The sequence below is a fragment of the Chenopodium quinoa genome, unplaced genomic scaffold, assembly GCF_001683475.1.
Source record: "Chenopodium quinoa cultivar QQ74 unplaced genomic scaffold, ASM168347v1, whole genome shotgun sequence".
NCBI lineage: Eukaryota > Viridiplantae > Streptophyta > Magnoliopsida > Caryophyllales > Amaranthaceae > Chenopodium > Chenopodium quinoa.
In genome coordinates, this window is record NW_018743331.1 from 5,491,951 (window position 1) to 5,497,771 (window position 5,821).

The window sequence follows — 5,821 nt, forward strand, 5'->3', positions numbered from 1 at the left end:
CTTCCTTGAGTGGATGGCTTCAATTGGCTTCCACACATCATGATGTATCAGGATGTCCCAACCATGCTTGTATTGAAGGTTTTTAGACATCGATGATGTCTTGGTTTTGTCAGAAGCATATTGTAGGCGTCATTCGAAGTGCGCCTACATAAGCATGTTGTGAATATGCTTGGCACTCATAGGAAGTGGGAATTGACATACGATTAGGGACACGATTAGGGACAAAGCAAAGTAGGGAGCCGCCAACAAGATTTTAAGGAACTTGTAAACCGTTCACGGATCATTATAAGGCAACTACGATAAGGGACAACGAAAGGCAACAACGATTGACCCTTGAAGATTACACCCCATTCATAATCCATGAGATTACTAACTCAATATGGTTTGTACCCACGAAAGGAGGATCGGAGATGATGGTACAAAGTGAGTCATGGAGTCACATTCGCCCGTATTGGCCTCTACTCGATTCTTATTGTGAAAAGTGATTCCTGCGATCTCAAAGGCATACAAACAAAGATTCAATTTGCTCCAAACTAATATTAAGCTAAATTGGTTGGATATTAATGCAACATATATTTCTAAAATATCGTGATCACTTGATTAAACAACAAGATTAAAAAGGATCCTAACCGGTTGTCCAAATTATCTTATTAATTGTTATATTCAATTACATATTCCCATTAACATAAAATACGGAGATCAATACAATAACAATAGAATCATCATTAACATTGCAAGCAATTCAGCCATGAAAACAACGATTAGTATATGAAAAACATAATAAAAATCGTTAGAAATATAATAGGAACAAAAGGAACATGATTCCTTACTTTGATTGCTTTTGCTTGAAACTATAAAACAATAAACGCGTTAGTAACTTCAAGGAAAATAATAAACAGTAATGGAAATCAAATTAAATCAAAATAGTGTTGATTTGGGGCCAATCCCTCAAACAATTCTACTTTCCACGCCTTGGTTTAAGTTTAGAATTTCGGGTAAAGTACGGACTCTAGGGAGTGCTTAAGGGACGTATTGTGAAAGAATAGGGAGGGCTAGTGTTTAGGCTAAAGCATAAGAGAGAGAGAATGATTTTTGGTGCCCCGAAACTATGAAATCAGCCTCGTATATATAGAGGAAATGAGCAGGGTGATGCAAGAAACCCTAGAAATGAAATGCGCCGCAGAGAAACCTTAGAAAATTGCTGCGTCACAGCTGAAATTGTCGTGACACGGTGCAATTTGCTGTGACACGGCAGAAAGTACCGTGGCGCTAACTTCTGCCATGACACGACAACTCTGTTTTCCATAATTCCGTCCAGATTCATTTTAACCTTTTACTTAACATTTAAGCATGTGATAATTAGGCGTCGTTTTAGAGTTCCGGACCTATTTAGGGTTTAATATTTATTAAATCGAGCTTAATAATAAATAAAACGAAATGAATTAAAAAGGGTTTGGGCTAAAATGTGAGTTGGATTGAGTTTGAATAAATGCTTGGACTGATTTGTGGACTTAATATATGTTTGACTACATATGGATTTTAAGCACTCCCAAGATTAAATACTCCACCCGACCAATAATGGCGGTGAAAGGTTGTTCATCATCGGATTTGGTTTTGGGGAGACATTTTTAGATGTCTATACATATATATTACATTAGTTGTCTTGATCATAACATCTTCATCATTAAGACCATTTCCTTTTCTCAATTCAACATGAGCATGTGAACTACAAAATTTAGAATATCAAGCACTATGTTGTAAATATGGTACTTGTTTACTTATAAATGTGTATCTTATTCTTTCTGCCCCCTTAAAAAACTTGTTGGTAGGATAAGTTGGTAGCAAGATTAAAGAAAGGAGAGTATATAATATAGAAAGCAGGTGTACTAATTTAGCATAAAGGAGGGAAAATAGGAAGGGATAAAGATAAAAGACAAGAAAAATAACATTTAAGAATTTCAGCTGCTTCAGGCAATACCAGCTAATGTCAAAACAATGCATTGTTATACAATACAATGCGTTGTTTTGTATAATCAAGCACTATGTCGTAAATATGGTACTTGTTTACTTATAAATGTGTATCTTATTCTTTCTGCCCCCTTAAAAAACTTGTTGGTAGGATAAGTTGGTAGCAAGATTTAAGAGAGGAGAGTATATAATGTAGTGTGGATTGAAGTTTTACTTTATAAAAACAAGATATATTTTAAAGAAGACTAATATAATAAATAAAAATATGATAAAAGTAAACCAATAAACTCTTAAGTATCTTTCATACTAGCAAAATTTTAAACTATATAATCTCACTTTAGGTTTTAAAGTCACTCAAGGGTAATTTTTGTAATGGTTTAAAGGTTATGTATTTAGGCTTATTTTAATCATCTTGAATTTTGGGTGGAATCGACATTCTAAATCATTCTTTGCCCATAAAGTGATTAAATGACCTTCTAGAAGCCAAAATCCACCTAGAAAGTGGTTTTTCAAGGGGCTTTTCGTTTTTGACGAAAAATTTTAAATCTTTAAACCTTCATAAATTATGACATGCAATTTTAACCCTTATTTAGCATATTTATAATTGGTGCTTAATTTGGTTAACTCTTATTTTCACATAAACTTGCAATTTCACATTTTTGCAAATTAACTACTTGGAGTGTGAATGTTTATGATGAATATGTATTTTTGAAGCCCCTAAAATGTTAAACATTCAATCTTTAATTGTTTATTTGGTTGGATCTTAACTTTCTAAAATTCATAATGAACTAATTTTTGGTTTTAATCATTTTTAAGTTGATTAAAATCTTAAATGTTCATACTTGTGCTTGAAACATTATTGTTCTTCATATTGGAAGATTACAATATTCAAATGTGCATAAATAAGTGTTCGATAAATTTTTCAATGGATGATTATTTATTTTTCCAACCTTTTTTGTCAAATCTCATTGCTGCCCAACCAAAGCATGTGTTGTAGCTGTGCAAACAGCACCCACGCACGGCAACAAGGCTTAGATGCCTAACAAACCTAAAGGCTTGGATTCCAAATACCTTTATGCATTTTTCATAATAAAAAAGAGAAAATATATCTCAAAAGTAGATACAAAATACTAAAAAGTAAATCGAAATATTCTAAAAGTAAATTAAAAAAAATATCAAAAGTAGAGTAAATATAAAATACTCCTATATCTAATAATTAAACCTACGTGGTAATCGAACCCACATTTTTTGTTCATTTGAACAATGCTCTGCCTGTATATTAAAAAATCAAAGTAAAGAAAAATAATTCAAAAGTAAATGAAAAAATTATAAAAGAAAATAAAAAAAATCATAAAAGTAAAAATAGTCTTATATCTAATAAATTAAATACAGTACATTAATACTCATATGACAATATAAGTATTGATCTAAATTTCATCTCGGTTCTTCTAAAAAAAGATGCACACATTAGAATAGGTAAGGGAAGATATATTATTAGAGTTCCTGTTTAACTTGATTCTTGCTTGATTGTCCAACTTAACATAGCGTTTAAGATCTTCAATAGGGAAATCTTCAGCTTCTTACCATTGCAACTCACTCAACGCTGGTTGCTTAAGATCTGGGTACTCAGAGTCCAGCCGTATCTTAAGATCTGTGCCCTCCTTCAGTATGTTAGCTCCCACTACAGTGGTAGCCTTAATTCTTTGCTGAGACATGATACCTTTAGACCCCTTTTTTTGCTTTCCCAGCAGCATATGTCCTTGAACCAATCATCCGCATTGGCTCCATTGAATTCATAGCAAATTTCAATGACCTTACATGATTCAATGCCATTTCTTCTTCCTGTCACAGAAATATACTGATATATGAACAACTGTTTCATTAAACATAAAACTTTAAAAAGTAAGGAGTATGAAAATAAGAGACAGAGATTTTGTTTCACAATGTAACTTATATTCATGCAGCTCTCCTTCGATATTCTATGATTAATATTCATACTTGATACCTCAGGGCAAAATTCATAACTACTCTGTCAGAAATTTTGCACAATTGCCTGTGACAACATAACACATTTGACAGGACTGATGAATCAGGTGCCTTTAGTCTCTATAGCATAACAAACCTTTTTCATTTACACCTCACTGCCTATGGCTGCTTACCTTCCCCTTTCTAAATCCTTGACCCCTACCCCAACTACCAGCAATACATCAATCATCTCACCACAGACGGGAGTTATAACTCTTTCAAACACCCAACTCATTCTTGCTAAGAAGGTGTCCAACATCAAGTCGCAACAATAGCATCGACAACATGACCTTGCCAGACACTAAGACACAAACCCTCTAATTTTACAGTAGTTAAATTCAGCTAAGTTGTACATTAATTTACCTCAAAATCAAAATCACCAATTTCAATTAATCAAGCAGTTGACACATACTACAATTTAACTCAATTACATTATAAACTCTAAGTTGTAAGCTTATGATTATATTCAACAACTTCCAATAATTCACCAATCACAAAATCCAAAATTAAACACCCAATCCAACCACAATCACCCAAAAACTAACCATAATTATCCAATTCACCATCAATATCCCCTGAAAAACCAATTATAAATGCATCTCTATCAATATAAAAACAGGTACAAATTTGCACTTTTCAGAAAATCAACAACTAAAATATCATTGCGGAAAAGAATTAACATCTTAATTAGAAATTCAAAATCAAAAACTTAATTCTTGAATATCAAATACACAAACTTAATTCTCGAAAATCAATAACAAAAACCCTAAAATCAATTCAAATTGAAACACCAACTAAATTAACAAAACTAAATCGAACAAATCTAACAAAAATCATATTGTTTTTATGATTTCAACCGGAAACCTAGAAACCGACAATAAAATTCTAAATTAAATTCTCTACCTTGAACTTAAAAATCGCAAGAAAGATCAACAAGAATCGCAACAAAATCTCAGCAAAAATAACCAAATAGCAAATTGCTCAAACTAAAAATAACGAAAACCCTGATTTAAGACTCGAAATTTAAAAAAATCAAACAATTATACAACAATTGAATTAAACACAAGAACATCACAAATCAAATAACTTACTTGTGCAGTATCAATTTGCAATGAAAAAAGCGAAGAAGAACAACAAATCCAATGACGATAAGAGCACAGATAAATTCGAAGGACGAGAGAGAATTAGAGAGGATTCAGAGGAAGAGAGAGAAAATGAAATGAAAAGAGAGAAAGTAAAAATGAAAATCTGATCAATTGAAGCTAGTCATTTAAAGCGCAAATTTACGATTCTCATATATATATATATATATATATATATATATATATATAGGGGAGGGATCATGTGAGAACCCACCCCTTAGGTGAGAACCCTCTTAAAATAAAAACCAATCTTACACCATTAATTTTGAGATTATGGATGGCTGAGATTAATTATCACTTTCTCATGCATTTTCTTGGGAACACGCATTTCAGTCATTCAATTTATAATATTAATGTTTCATATATATTATTGCTTGTTTCATATAGTTGGGCTATATATGAACTAGGTTTACTGTGATTTCTTATACCTTATTGATGTTTAAAAAGACATACCTTATGTTTCATTTTATACTACTTATGTTCCATAAAATATATGTATTGTTTTATATACTAATGATATTGTTTTATACATAATATAATATTTCATTCGGATATTATTTATATTGTTCCAGAAATATGAACTATTGTCCCATAAAACAATATCATTAGTATATGAAATAATACATATATTTTATGGAACATTAGTAGTATAAAATGAAACATAAGGTATGTTTTTTGAAACATCA

At 31.6% G+C, this 5,821-nt stretch overlaps 1 long non-coding RNA gene across 1 annotated transcript; it reads right to left on the bottom strand.

Moving 5' to 3' along the window:
• Positions 1-3,150: 3,150 nt before the first annotated feature.
• On the bottom strand, positions 3,151-5,277 carry LOC110737820. Its single transcript, XR_002514474.1, has 2 exons — positions 5,085-5,277; positions 3,151-3,810 (listed from the first exon to the last, which is right to left on the bottom strand). It is a non-coding gene; the product is annotated as an uncharacterized LOC110737820 (long non-coding RNA).
• Between the last annotated feature and the right edge of the window lie 544 nt (positions 5,278-5,821).